Here is a 15464-nt window from a genome sequence, read left to right as displayed (position 1 = left end):
ATCACAAACAGTGTCTCTGGAACGTCAGGGCAGTTCACAGTCTGCTCCTTGTCGGTCCCAGGCCCCTGCTCAGGCCCTGGTTGTGCTGCAGGGATGCTGTGGGTCGGACACTTGCTCTGGTGGTGGCCACATGCTTTCAGGCTCTAAGTGGTAGGACCCTTCTGTCCAGTGTTGCCCCCGTCCTGTCAGGGTTACGATCCAAGCCTGGCCTGCAGAGCCCCTTGGCTGAGGCGTCTCCCTGTGCTGGGCCTGCTGCCCAGGGTCCCCCTCGCTCTCCCCAGCTGCTCCCTGCACCCAGCTCCGGACGGCTCCAGCCCCAGCTCCACCACTCGGTCTCTGCACCACTGCTGCTCTGCCTCCAGCTCCCTGGGCTGCCTCTCTGGCCCCTCTGGCTCTGGTTGCTGCAGCTCTGCTCTCAGGACAGGTCTGCTCTGCAGGCTGCTTCTGTGACTCTGCTCCCGGCACTGACCTGCTTCCTGGGCTGCTTCTCTGGCCCCTCTAGCTCAGGTCGCTGCAGCTCTGCTCCCAGGACAGGGTCTGCTCTCTCTGGGCTGCTTTTCTGGTCCCTCTGCATCTGGCCCAGCTCTGCTCCCCAGCTTAGCTTTGGCCCCTGCTTTCTCCTTAGCTCAGCCCCACTCTGTCTGACCCAAATCCAGCTCACACAGAGGACGGGACCTCCCTGGCCTCCTGACTCCCTGATTAGCCTGCCCGCCCTATCATTCAGGCTGACCTGGAGCATTGGCCTCTCCCCATTGTTCCTGGGGGCTGTCAGTCTCAGGGTCCTGATTCCCCATCGACCCTTCCCCCTTTTTAGTACTGGGAGCTAGCAACTAAAACACCCCACTGAATGTTAGTAAGGGGGCAACAGTCCCCTTACAGATAGATAGATAGATGGGGTGGCTGGGGATAGATCGGGGTGGGCAAACTTTTTGGCCTGAGGGCCGCATTGGGGTTGCAAAACTGTATGAAGGGCCGGGTAGGGAAGGCTGTGCCTCCCCAAACAGCCTGGCCCCCGCCCCCTATTTGCCCCCTCCCACTTCCCACCCCCCCAACTGCCCCCCTCAGAACTCCCCACCCATCCAACCACCCCTGCTCCTTGTCCCCTAACTGCCCCCTCCCGGTACCCCCTGCCCCTATCCAACCGCCCCCTGCTCCCTATCCCCTGACTACCTCTTCCCAGGACCCCACACCCCAAACTGCTCCCCCGGGATCCCACCCCCTATCCAACCCCCCCCGCCCCCCCTCCCCAGTCCCTGACTGCCTCACCCACTATCCACAACCCCACCCCCTGACAGGCCCCCTGGGACTCCACGCCTATCCAACCCCCCCATTCCCCATCCCCTGACTGCCCCCCCACAGAACCTCCACCCCATCCAACTGCTCCTGACTGCCCCGTGGGACCCCTGGCCCCTTATCCAAACCCCTGGCCCCAGCCCCGGCCCCCTTACCGTGCTGCTCAGAGCAGCATGTCTGGCAGCTGCGCCGCCCGGCTGGAGCTAGACACGCTGCCCCTCTGCTCGGCAGAAGCCCGCACGGTGGCGTGGCTGCAGGGGGGGACAGCAGGGGAGGGGCTGGGGTCGAGCCTCCCTGCCTGGGAGCTCAAGGGCCAGGCTGGATGGTCCCGCGGGCCGTAGTTTGCCCACCTCTGGGCTAGATAGATAGATAGATAGCGGGGGTGTCTGACGCTGGACAGATTGCAGGGGGGGTCTGGGGATAGATGAATCTCCTCCTCCATTCGAAGGCTGAGTTACCGATGGACTTGGGACCCCGGTTTTTTGGTGCCAGGGTGCCCCCTGGTGGTGGATTCCACTGCTGAGTTCAGCTCCCAGGTTCCTTTCTGCTGTGCGTACTGTGCCGTGGCGGGCGGGAGGGGGAGGGGGGGAAGGGGCGATTCTGCATGGGGTGTGGCGGGGGGAGTTCAGTCTGCACGTGGCCACAGCCGCCTGGCCCTTTTCTCTGCTCCACAGTTCCATTTCCCCCTTTCTGTTGGTTTTGCCCTTTCACCGCCCCTCCCGCCTGTGCCCCAGGCCGGACCTGGCCTTGACTCCCGCCAAGATCTATGAAGAGTGACTGCAGTGGGGTTGATGCAGTTACACTGAAGTGACCCCCCAGGGTGCTGGGAAGGGGGGCCCCAGGCCATTAGTCTGCTGGCTGCCCTGACCCCCTGGCTATGGCGGACTGCTAGGGTGACTCCAATCCCCACGTTCCACTGTAGGGTATTGCTCATAGGGCCTGCTCAGGATCGGAGCCCCTTGGACCAGTCACCTCCCAGCTGCAGAGTCCAATTCCAACCCAGGGCTCAAGGCATCTGCCCCCACACTTCACTCAGCAGCCAGGGGAAAGCTGGGGTCCTACACCCCCCCACCCCTTTGCTGCCCAGCTCCCTGGGCCTAGAATAGTCCCTGGCCTGATTGGCAGGTGCCCAGGGTGGTGGAAGCTGCAAAGCTGGCCTGCCCCGGGAGCTGGGTCTGCCAGCCCCTTCCCCAACCCCCTCTGGGGTTGGGGCTGCCCCCTCCCCTCTGTCTCCCTTCAGTCACTCTGGACAGCTCTGCTAATCCAGCCACCTTCACATACGCCCTGGCTCAGCGTGTACTGTGTGATCCCCAGAGCTGTGAGCTCGCTCAGAAGAGTGCCCTGCGAATACTAGCCGCTGAATTGTCTGCTGTGCCGGCAGGAGGCCAGCACAGGGCCTGAGGGAAGGTAGCTGGTGCCATAGGGGGGAGGGGACGCCCCACGCCGCCCTCCCTGTGGTGCGGGACAGCTCAGCCCAGCCCCCAGCTCCTGCCCCCAATCCACCTCCCTTGGAATGACTCCTGCATCAGGGTCCCCTCTAGGGGTGGCAGAGAGCCCCCAGTGCCCAGGCATTTCCCGAGAGAAGCACACCAGCCCTACACCCCTCAGTGCAGACAGAGATCCACCGGCAGAGTGACTCTGCAACCCCCTGTGGATGTTGCAACACAGATGAGCTCAGCTGGGCTCCGGCCCCCTGAGGTCAGGCTGACGTCTGTCTCTCCCCATCCTGCCGGCCTGTCCTTGAATGCCAGAGGTTGCCCTAACCAGGGGGCACAGAGCCACCCAGCAAGGATGCAGGACGCTGACTGTGTGCCAGGGCCCTGCCTCCCTACCAGACAAGTCACCAGGGGGAGGGATAGCTCAGTGGTTTGAGCACTGGCCTGCTAAACCCAGGGTTGTGAGTTCAATCCTTGAGGGGGCCATTTAGGGATCTGGGGCAAAAATTGGGGATTGGTCCTGCTTTGAGCAGGGGGTTGGACTAGATGACCTCCTGAGGTCCCTTCCAACCCTGATATTCTATGATCTATAATAGGGGGAATGGTGGGCAAAGGAGTGGGGTGGCTGGGCCTCAGCTGCAGGACCTTCTCTTCGAGAAGGCTGCAGTTCAATGCAGCACTGCAAGCTTGCCCAGGAGCAGTGGCGCAGTGAGTCTCTCATCACTGCAAGCTTGCCCAGGAGCAGTGGCGCAGTGAGTCTCTCATCACTGCAAGCTTGCCCAGGAGCAGTGGGTCTGTCGCAGCGCCAGGGCCACAATGCTGTGAGCTTCCTCCAAGCCCAGCTCTCTGATTCCGAAAGCTGTCAGCTTCCTGGCTCCCAGGAACAGAGCCCAGGAGTCCTGACTCCAGCCCCCCACTAGTCCACCTGTGTAGTAGCCATGTGACCACACAGGTGGTCTGCCTGCTCAGCAGGGCCCCATGGAGAACAGCCTTCACCCACCCCAGGTGCCAGCCAGCGGCTGTGCCCTCCTGGCTGTCCAGACAGCATGTGGGAACTCCTTGGGCCCCTCCCTCCAAGCAGGCTGCAGGCAGTGATGAGCTGCCAAAATCTTAACAACCAGTTCCCTCCTCACCTCACAAGGGGGTCGTGGCCCACCCCCGCCCCCCGGGGACTCCTGCCCCATCCAACCCCCCCGCGTTCCTTGACGCCCCCCACCCCAGGACCCCTGCTCCATCCACCCCCCTCCCCTGTCCCCTGACTGCCCCCAGAACCGGGCAGGAGGGTCTCGTGGGCCACCGTAGTGAGTGCCCACCCTGCCCCTAAGTACCAGAGGGACCTGCCGGGGGGTGAGGTGGGGAGTCCCGGCAGTGCTTACCTGGGGCAGCTCCCAGGAAGCATCCAGCAGGTCCCTCTGGCTCCTAGGGGTGGGGGAACGTAGCTGGGGGGAGCAGGGGGAGCGGCCGCTCCCCCCACTGATCAATTCAAAAGTGGTACCTTAGGCGCCAACTCCCTGGGTGCTCCGGGGCTGGAGCCCCCACGGGGAAAATTTGGGGGGTGCAGAGCCCCCCCGGCAGCTCCCCGCCCCGCGCCTGGCCCCAGCTCACCTCCGCTCCGCCTCCTCCCCTGAACGCGCCGCCCCGCTCGGTTTCTCCGCCCCCCCCACCCCCCAGCTTCCCGCGGGCTGAGAAGCAGGTGGCAGCTTCCCACTCAGGCCCAGGGAGGCGGAGGGGAGCTGGGGCGGGGGGGGGTGTTCCCCTGCAACACCCCCCGGGTTACCTGCTGTGGCGCGGGCGGCCCTCCTCGCCCCCGCTCACCTCGGCCACCCTGGGCCTGAGCCCGAAGCCGCCGCCTGCTTCTCAGCCCTCCCGGCTTCCCGCCGAACAGCTGATTCGCGGGAAGCCAGGGGGGCGGAGAAGCTGGGTGGGGTGGGGCGGCGCGTTCAGGAGAGGAGGCGGAGGTGAGCTGGGGCCGGGGGTGGGGCGGGGAGCTGCCAGTGGGGGATCTACACCCACCAAATTTTCCCCGTGGGGGCTCCAGCCCTGGCACACCCAGGGAGTCGGCGCCTCCTCGCGGGACAACCGGTTCTAAAAGGGCTTCTACATTTAACAACCGGCTCTAGCGAACCGGCTCCAGCTCACCACTGGCTGCAGGGTGCCCAACACCTCCCCCGCGCCAGTCAGGGGCTAAGGCAGCAAGGGGGCGAGCATGAGCTGAGGACCCTCGACCCCTGGAAACGCCTGGTACAGCCACAGAGCACCCGCTTTGAGTGGGGGCAGGCAGGACCTCACCCCCAGCTCCTGGGGGGGCGGGACATGAAGTGCCCAATCAGTCTGCTGGATTTAAAGGGGGCTCCCCTGCCCCACCCAGGACCCCCAGGGCCTGCCATGAGCCAGGAGGGGCGCAGCCCTGCTCCGCTACCCTTCCTCACAGGCCTGAGTTCCAGGGCAGATCCAGGGCCTGGACAGGTACCCAGGGGCCCAGCGCTCTGCCAGGGAGGTTCAGGAAAACCTGGGGCAGTGGGCTGGGTGGGTGCGGGGAGACGTAGCCATCCATTGCGACTGCAGGGCCGCCTTTGGGGTGTGCCGAACAGGCTCCCGCCCAAGGGCACGCCGGGCAGGGTTTGGATTCCCACCAGACCCGCTGCCCAGTGCCAGCTGGGCTGGCGGAGGCCACAGGCCAGCGGGCGAGCAGCAGCGTGGGGGAGGGGGAAAGACCGGAGCTGCAGGGGGCAGGTGGAGGAACAGAGTCCAAGCCGGTGACTCCCTGGACCAGGGGTCACCCCCCGCGGCTCCACGGGCTCAGCCGCTGCTCTTCCCGTCCCCCGCACCCTTCGTCCCTGGAGTCGCTCCTGGGCACTCTGGACTGGGAGCCTCCTCCTGTCTGTTCTGCAGGGGGGGCTGGTGGCGCGGTCCCCCCGTACCCGATTTCTACCGAGCTGGGGTGACGGGACAGGGGGAATCTGTCAGGCTGCTGCCCCTCTGGGGCCTGAACAAGCCTAGCTCAGGCTCCTGACCCTGAGTGCTTTCTTAAAGAGACAGCGCACGCCTATACACATGTGCACACACACTTCTCAACACAACACCCACCCACACAGTCCCTCCAACACACACCCCTGGGCTCCCTGCATCCAGGTCACTTCCCCACCTGGGCTGTGCTGAGGCATCAGGAGCTGCTATTCCCCTCCCCTCCCGTTACACTACCCAGGCAGGGAAGGTGACCTGGATGCAGGAAGCCCTGACATCGCTCCTTGCTCTCCCTTCACAGCCCCCTAGGGCAGGGGGGCACAGTGCAGGGGTTAGGGGCACAGGGGGGATGTGCAGGGGGTAGGAGTGAAGGGGGTGGAGGGATTGGGGCACAGTGCAGGGGTTAGGGGCACAGGGGGGATGTGCAGGGGTAGGAGTGAAGGGGGTGGAGGGATTGGGGCACAGTGCAGGGGTTAGGGGCACAGGGGGGATGTGCAGGGGGTAGGAGTGAAGGGGGTGGAGGGATTGGGGCACAGTGCAGGGGTTAGGGGCACAGGGGGGATGTGCAGGGGGTAGGAGTGAAGGGGGTGGAGGGATTGGGGCACAGTGCAGGGGTTAGGGGCACAGGAGGGGGCAGGGATTGGGGGCAGGAGGAAGGTGCAGGGATTGGGGTGAAGGTGGCACAGTGTAGGGATTAGGGCACAGGAGGGGGGCAGTGGTTGGGAGTGAAGGGGGTGTAGGGATTAGGGGAGCTGGAGCTGGAGCAGGCAGGGGAGGTGCAGTGCAGGGCTTGGGGGGGGGGGGGGGATGGGAGGGTGCCTCACCCTTGGGGGCTAGGGCACCAAAATGCAAGTTCACCCAGGGTGCCATTTTCCCTAAGGCCAGCCCTGGCGACCGGCCCACGGCCTTCCTTGGGCTCTGTCCTGCCTGGCAGGGAGCCCTGGCCCAGCCCGCCCCAGCTGCTGGCCAGACAAACAGCCGGCCGGCCCTCCCTGGCCTGACTGATAAAGCAGGAGAAGGGCCCTGTGCGGACAGTCCCTTGCTGCTCTGCCCTGATAAGGGTGGCGTCATCACAGCCTGCTGCTGCCTTTTCTCTCCCCCAGGGACAGGCTGCAGGGGGAAGCAGGGGTTCCAGGCCCCCCAACCTTATGCACCAAGCCCAGATCAGTGGGGGTGAGGCGGGGGACAGATGGCGGCCTTGGGTGTGGGGGGGGGGCTGTTTTTCTGAGACGCTCTGGAGTTTCCCCCGGTATTATCAGCTGCATGGTTCTGGGCGACACCCTCCAAAAGATTCTGGGTGGGAGAAACAGCCCAGGAATGCCTGTTAAACACCCAGAGGTCAGCTGGCGGGGGCCATGGGCAGCCACGTGGGGTGGGATGGGATCTGTCTCTCATCGGAGCAGCTGAATAATGGATCTGTCATCCCCCAGGGTGGGGCACGGAGCCAGGGATCAGACAGGGCCTTTCCCTGCTCACTGCTAGAGACAAGCTTCCGGACAGCCCCACCCCGAACCTATCTCCACCAAAAGCTCTGCCCTTGGGATTTCTTATCACAGGGCGCGGTCAGTGTAGTGCTGGCAATCAGAAGACCCTGCCCGTGACCTCAGGGCAAGTCACGCCCTAGTGCCGTGCCTCAGTTTACCCAGCTGTCCAGTGTGGATCATCCTGACAGCCGTGGGAAGACAGGAGCAGAAGGTGGCGAGGGTAGTGTTTGTTGATGTTTAAAAAGCACTTTGGGATCCCGAGATGGAAGGAGCTAAAGAAAGTGAAGGATGATTATTGGCTATTATTAATAATCATTATATAAGTGTGCAGGGAAAAGATCCTAGGGTCCTCGGTCCCCTAATGTTGAGCATGAGAAAGAAAGAAAGTAGAAGCTAGATGGGGTGTATGGAGCTAGATTCCCCAGTCACCCCCATCCCTCCCTGCTCTAATCCTGTCGGTCATGCCTATCCCAAGCGCTGGTTGCTGTGTGGTCCTAGCCAATGCGGCTGCTGGTTGTTATCATTGCCTCAGCTGTTTCCTGCTCCACCCACCATCACCTAGAGCACAGAGCTGTCCCAACCCAGCCTCGTCCATGGTTTGCCCCCTTCCCACCTCCCCCCCCCACCAGGCTCCAGGGAGAAGGGCCAACCCCTCATCCCCATCTCAGCAGCTTCTGTGGGAAGCGTTCAATGCAAGCCCTCAGGATGCTGCTGTGGCTGTCGAATGGGCAAGCCAACACCCCTGATCTCATGCTTGAAAACAGCTGAGCCCTTTTATCTGAAGCTTTTCCAAAAAAAATGCATCTGGAGGCTGACACCTGGCCTGAGAAATTTCAGCCCAAACCAGTTCAATTAGGGTAAAGTGACAAGCAACTGAAGACAAGGTCTTATCATAGGACATGTGAGGCAATGCTGACTCCAGGCAGTGCTACCAGTCCTGATGCTCTGGGCCTCAGTTTCCCCCTCTGCACAATGGGGAGAATGATACTCAGCTCCTTGGTAAAGTGCTCTGAGATCTACAGATGAAACGTGCTAGGTAAGAGGTAGGAATTATAAGTTCTTATCCCACCCCATCACCATGGTATCTGGGCTCCTTGCAGTCATGCATTAAGCACCTGTCACGTGTGGTTTGTTCTCTCCCAGTGGGAGTGTGCGGGCAGCAGGTGTGTGTTTTGATAGGATTGGTTTTAATGCCCACGCTGCTCTGTGTTAATATCAGAGGAGGCCTGATATAGAACCCAGGAGTCCTGACGGCCAGTCCCGCTGCTCTAACCCCCATGCCTCTCCCTGAGCAGACCCCTACAGCTCGTGGTCCCAGCATTGGTGATCCTATGACAGCTGCTGCCTCCCAGTGATCATGAGCCCAGCCCGCAGGGACAGCCCATTTGTATTCAGCCCCTGCGGCATTTGCGGTGCTGCCGGCCAGGCTCTGAATGAGCTTCCTCTGGGGCCTCAGTTCCCGGGTGAAGAATCCAATGCCCCCCAACCTGCCCTGGCATGGCTCCCGTGAGCAGTGAAAGCACTGAGCTCCCTTCCCAGGGCCAGGCCCTGCGCCCACTGCCCAAGAGGCAGCTTATATAACAGAGCCCACACCAGCTGTTGGGGCCTTGCCATGCTTGGTGCCAGGCGGCGGGGGGGGGGGAGCCCCCCGTGCTCAACTGGGCCCTGGTGGCCCCCCACCTCCCAAGCCCTTCACCTTCCGTAGCTGGCATTTCTGTGGGAGCAGCAGCCTGGCTTTCCCATGGCATCCCATGGGTGGGGAGCTGCAAGGCTGGGCTGGTCACTGCCTTCACCCCATGGTGCCCACGGCTCAGGGCCAGCTTGGACCCTGCACTGCTGCCAAGCTCTGGGGGGGGGGGGGGGGAGGAGGAGAGGGGGGGGCGAAGTCTTCTAGCCAAGTGTCAGGGCAAGGGCTGCTTCTTCCGGGATTTCATGCCGTGACCGAAACCTGCCGGCTGCCAGCATGTGAGAATAGACCACAAGCTGGAGAGGCAGGCCTCCTGGGTTCTGTTTTCATGGTGTGACCTTAGGGCAGTCCCTTCCCCCGCCTCCTGCCTCAGTTTCCCCCATAACACTGGTCAGTTCAGTCTGTGGGTTTGGGTTTCCTGGCTTCCTTGCTGATGTTCAGCTCTCACAGATGCTGCTTTCACCATCTCCGGTTGCATCCCACCCTGGCAGGCAATGCCCTGGCATTAGTGCTACCAGCCGGTGTCCCCTCCCGCCTGGGCTCCAGCGCTGCCATAAATCTGGGCATGAAGACCTCAGAGAGCTCCAGCGTGCCGAACGCTGCACCACAGGCTCCCGTGAGCTCCCCCCGTGAGCTCCCCCCGTCAGCTCCCTGTGAGCAGGTCCTGCTGTCGCCAACCTCAAGAGAGCAAAAAACCTGAGTCAGACCCAAAAACATGAGGAGACTGGCTCCAAAAACATGCGATATTTTTGTTTCTAAAGTACATCTTGTGTTTTATTCTTTCAACTGTTGCTCTCGCCTGGCCCATCCCCAGTGTGCATGGAGGGCAACCAGTGCTGTCCACTCTCCCAAACGGTGCATCCTTGGGGGCCGGCCCAGCCTGAGACAGTAGGAACATCTGCATTTCTCTTGCCCAAGGGCAGTGGGGTCTAGCGAGGAGAGCACTGCTCAGGAGGCAGGAGAGCTGGGTTCTCTCCCCAGACCTGCTGCTAGGCTGATGTGTGAGCTTCAGTAAGTCGCTTCCTCTCTGTGGCTCTTTCCCCTCCCACCCTTCAACTGTCGTGTCGTCTCTGAGTTCTTTGGGACAGGAATTGTGTCTGTGCAGCACCCAGCAAAACAGGGCCCTGATCTGTTGGGGTCTGGGCAGTGCCCGGCACAGCGGGGGGCTGATCTCAGTCGGGGTCTGGGCAGCACCTCCATTCAGCCCTCTGTTCCAGTGTGGATAATGACACTACTTGCTAAAGAAATCACACTTGTGAGCTGTTGCTCTTATTAACAATTTATATTAGCCATTTGAATCCCACAAGGCCCTGAGGCATTTCATATTGCAGCATGAACCTTTCGATTCTCGCTAAAATGCAGCCACCTTTGGGGTGAAGCGTTGCCGTTGTCTACCAGCGTGTAGCAGTGCCACACCACAGCTTCTGGCAAGGGCTAGGACAGGAAGCGCAGGCAAATCCTCTCTCCCGCTGATATCAAAAGGTGAATGCACAGGCCAGAGAGCCCTTGTGTGTGGCCAGCACCCCTTAAATCATGGAAGCACCTGGAAAATTCTTCCAACCCCTGCGCTGGCTTCAGAAGTGATTTTTGCCCTTCCTAGTGCTGAAGTGGCTCCATTTGACCTCACCCAATGCCAATGTCAATAGATTTTGGTCCCGAAACCTGTTGACCTCATTGGTGCCAACAGATTAGCAGAACCCATGATCCTGCCCAGCTCTGCCAACTGGATCCCGGGGGGGTTACACAGTAGTAGTGCAGTGTTTCTTGCACCCAGGAGAATTGCCAGCCTGGGGAGGGAATGTTCCTAGCACCGGGGCAGGGATTTCCCACCCCTGAAGCCAACTGCAGAGCTCAGGGAAACAGGGAGGGCAGCTGCCCCCATGTCTTGGAGCCTAATCTCAGGCTGCTCCACTTGCCCGTTTGGGATGAGGGCTGGGAATGGGGTGCTCTAGGGAACGCTCTGAGCTGAGGCAGGAGTGTTGTGTGTATACATCCTGCATGTGTGGACGTGCATCCCGTGTGTGTGTGTATGCATGCATGTGTGCACGTGTGTATCCCATCTCTGTGTGTGTGTGTCCTATTCATGTGTTCTGTGTGCCTATCTCATGTATGCACACATGTATCCCATCTGTGTGTGTGTCCTGTGTGTACCCATGGGTTACCCATCTCTGTATGTCCTGTGTGTGTGTCTGTGTGCACAGATGTACCCCATCTGTGTGCATTCCATGTGCGTGTATATCCTGTGTGAGTCTGTGTCCCCCCCGTGTGTCTCAGGCAGCCGAGGAGTGTGATCGGGGGTGACACTCATCTGTTCTCTTTGCAGTGGCTGCTCCCACTCAGCAGGGGGCCCTGGGCCCTTTCCATTTGCATGCAAAGGTCACCTGGAACACCCAGTGAGTCACGGCCCCTGGCAGCGCAGCCTGGGGACGCCCTGTCCTGGCCCCTTGGGAACCAAGCACATGAGAACTGAGTGGGCCAGGCCATTGTGTGGCTGTGCCCGCTAGGCCTACACAGCCCTCCCCCCATCCCCTCACATGCATGGGAACCCCTCCCCCAGCATGCTCCCTGCTCTGGTCCCATGGTCCGTCCCCTCCCCTGACAGATTCACTCCCAGGGGAAGGGCTCAGACCCAGTAGGGTCATGACTGGTCCCCAGGACTCTCCGACCTGGCTGCAGGCTCTCACTCGGGGGGTGATTCACAGGGCAGAAGATGGGGCTTTAGCTCCAGGGCCATACACAGCTGATCCCACCAGGGCTCCATCCTCCTCCGACCTCTGTGCAGTGACACCTGGGATCCACCCTGCAACTGAGCCAGACGGATCCGAACTGCCCTCTGAAAACTGGGGTGAGGATGGAGGGCACATCTGCTGTGTGTGTGGTGGTTGTGGGGGGCTCAGAGAGTTCCCCCCTCCCCTGGAAATAAATACCACTCCTGTCGCATAGATGGGGAAACTGAGGCACGGGTACACACATCATGCAGTGAACCAGTGGCACAGTTTGGAGTGGAACCCCAAGAGCTAATTCTCTGGGGCACTCCTCATAGGTGCAGGGCTGCCTCCCGCACAGCAGGGATGGGGTACTGCACAGCTCTGCTTGAGAAGCAGCATCCCTACATGGCCCCCAGGTCCAGTGAGCTCCCAGGGGAGTGTCAGCCACCCCCAGCCTGCAGTACCCAGTCTCTTGCCTTTTGCATAAATCTCTGGAGGCCCCTATTTCCTAGCACCACTGGGGCATGGCAGATGCTGTGGGTGGATCAGTCTGGGTGCCCATCTCCTTGGCGTGCGTGGAAGGTGCATGGCAGTGGCTGACAGCAGGGTGGTGCATCTGGCACACTGGGGATTGCAGTGCTGTAGTCTGGCAGAGCAGCACTGGGAGCTGGCGAGAGGGGAGTTGATCTAAATGAGCTGGTGGCATCTGACTGCAAGTGACCTTGCACTGACATTGGGCTGGAGCTTGGTGGGAGGTACCCATAGCCAAGCAGCAGGTGGAGGGACCATGGGTTCCTTCTTAGAGGCAGCATAGATCAGGGCTGCTACCCACCCACCCCCAGCCCCACTGTTCTAGGCTGGGTCCCATGCTTCACATTCTTGCAAGCCCTCCTCATAGCAACATGCTAGGTCCCAGCAGCCAGTGTGTGGGAAAGCCCAGAGCTGCTGTAGGCTGAAGAATCACCCACCTCTCCCCTCCCCATCCCTGCTACCAACCCTGGGCCTGGGGTAGCAGTTCAAACCACTCCCTTGTGACACAGGGCATGCTATCAGATCCTCAGAGACTGGAGCACCATGGTCTAGTGGTTAAAGCATAGGAATAGCAGCCACCACTGCTAGATTCTAGCCCTGGCTTTTCTACTGCCTCAGTTTCCTCATCTGTAATCCAGGAAGAATTCTTGTGCCTCCTTGCAAAGCCAAGTGAGTGATGGCAGACAGGCACTGGGGTCAGGGTGGCACCAACCCATCTCCTGAGGGGGCTGACCCTAGTGTGCATGACCCCCTTAGATGGGAGGCACCAGCATTTCCCAGCTGTAGGTGAGGCTAGCAGTCTTTTCCACCCCTCATTCCTCCTGTTCTACAGAGCTCATCACAAACCAGAGCAGGCACCAGCTCCTTCCCCCACCCCCAGCATAGCTTTTCAGGCCAGGACATCTCCGTATAGGAATCCCTCCTGCCAGAGGGCTCTGGGACTACCCTCTGCCCCACAGCAGCAGGATCTGGCCCAGGAGAGGTCCCCACACAGCAATCTGCCACTGGCTGTCAGGGTTTGCTTTACAGAGGCCTCTGGGCCCCTGGCTGTGGTCTGCACACCTGTTGAAGAGAAAGGCGTTGCTTGGATTGTGCCTTTTAGTTTCCACACAGCAGTCTGGGGTGCCTGAAAATACTGTGCTGGACCCTGGGGAGATGCCACCCAATTCACTGAGGATGAGGTACATGGGTCTGAGATCCACCAGGCTGTGGCCCCAGCTGGCCCTGTTGGAGCAGGTGGAGAGCTCCTCAGCAGCAAGAGTCAGAACGGTGCCTGCTGCAGGGAATTTGGTCTTATTGGCAGATGGGCTCCATAAGACAAGGCTGGAGCTAGTGCCACGTCGCAGCAAGCTGGGGGGAACATGGAAGCGACAGACTGGGTTTTTGTGGAGATGCCACACCTGGGAGACAGATGAACCCCATCCATGGCAGGGCAGCACAGAGCACCCTCTGCATCTGTGAACAAGGGAATAGCATCTAACACAAATCTTCCTCCTCACCCATCGCAGCCAGGAGAGCCACACCTGCAGGATTCAGCCGGTCACTTTGTTATTAACAGAACAGAAGGAGATACAGGCCTGGGAAAGCACCCAGGGGCTCGCTCAGAATCCTTGCCTCCGTTATCTTCCAAACTTATGTTGCCTGCTTATTTATGCTGCCCCCATAACATGGGGAGTATGTCAATTAATGTAATGCTCTGTGCGCCAGGCCAACTCCTGTCAGGCAATTAAAAGGGCTAAGCAGCACAGCTGGGTCTTAAACTGCACAGGGACAGGCATGCAGGTGAGCACTATTACTCACACACCCCTGTGGAGATGAAGCCCTGGATCACCTCAGGCTAACTTGAGGCTGGTCTAGGCCAGAGCTGCCCCCCCAGAGCAAAGGTGGCATGTGCACCCTTTCTCCCCCAACTCCAACTAGTCTACTGAACCCAGCACATACCCAAGCCATGTAGCAGGCTCCCAGCATGCCCTGTTGTGGTTACCTGTGACCCCTAAAGTGGCTGGGGTCCCACTATGGCAAGAACACCCCCTCCTCTGTCCTTCTATGCAATTGCAGCACAGAGGTCCTTGTGCCAACAGCCCCTACCCTGGTCTAAAATGGCGGGGGGGGAGCATGGCCTTGTAACTTTTTTCCTTTGGGTTGTCCACCCCGACCCTTCCAGGGGAGGGGTGGTTGGGCCAGTGGAGAAGCTGGGATGTCAAGTCCAGCATCTGTCCTAGAGTGAGGATGGTCTGGGGAGGTGGGCTAGCTGGGCACAGTGGGTTCACTAGGTCACAGCACCAGGAGGGCTAGTGTTCCCAAAGTAACCATGCAACATAGGTGCCGCTGGATTCAGAGAAGTTCCAGGCAGCAACAGCACTAGAAGGGATTGGGCACTCACTCAGGCCCTACGCAGCTCCACTTAGGCACCCACAATGCAGAGGTCCATCACAGGGGACAGCATGCTATTCTAGAACAGGTTCAGTGAGAGTTTCCACCCTAGCCCCAAGCAGGGGAGTTCAAAGGAAGTGTCAGGGACTCCACCCTCTTGCACAAAGCCCCCAGCCGCTTCCTCTTTCCACACTAGTTCCCTCTTCCCCTGCACCAAGCTCTGTTCTGCTTCTCTCACCTCTTCCCTTGGTGCTGTCCCCCTTCTTCCAGCACCCATCCCACCAAGGGTAAAGCTCAGCTTTACACCCTCTCTCTTTTCTAGATGTAGGAGTAGCAGGTTGGGCCAGTGGACAGAGCACAGCTAGGGATTCTGTAGGCTCAGGCAAACCACTTCCATTTTCTGCACCTTCATTTCACCCCCTACGAAAGGGGCTAGGACAAGCCTTGGCCAGGTGCTTGGAGATCTATTGCTAAGAGCTAGGGATTATTAAAGAGCAGCAGAGAGGGAAGAGGGTTTGTGGTAGTCTTTAACACAAGCACAGGTAGGCTGCTGGAGGATGCTTTGGATTAGGAGATTCCCAAAACTGCAAGAAGCAAGTGAGGGAGTGTTACAAGCCACTTCCTTAACCCCTCCCCCACTACCTACTGAACCCAACCACTTGAGGAACAGTTCTGGGGCAGCGCTATCTGTGACATGGCAGCATCAGCCCTGCCTGGTAGAGCACTGCTGTAAACAGGGGCCAGCTACCTGGGAATGGACAGGGGCCACTAACCCTCAACCCTACAATGACAGGCTGAGAAAGTTGCCACTGTGCCATATACCCCCACAAATCTATGCTTTCATACTCCAGTGAAACAGGAGGGAGAGCTGAGAACAGAAGGGACAAGCCCACCTCTATATGCTGGGAGCAGCAGCAGTCTCCCTGTGTAGGGCACCTTCAAATTATTCCTCCACTCCTTCTGCTAGGCCAGACAGCCATTGGGCTGG

The sequence above is a fragment of the Eretmochelys imbricata genome, chromosome 26, assembly GCF_965152235.1.
Source record: "Eretmochelys imbricata isolate rEreImb1 chromosome 26, rEreImb1.hap1, whole genome shotgun sequence".
NCBI classification, from domain to species: Eukaryota; Metazoa; Chordata; order Testudines; family Cheloniidae; genus Eretmochelys; species Eretmochelys imbricata.
This window is presented reverse-complemented; position numbering follows the sequence as displayed.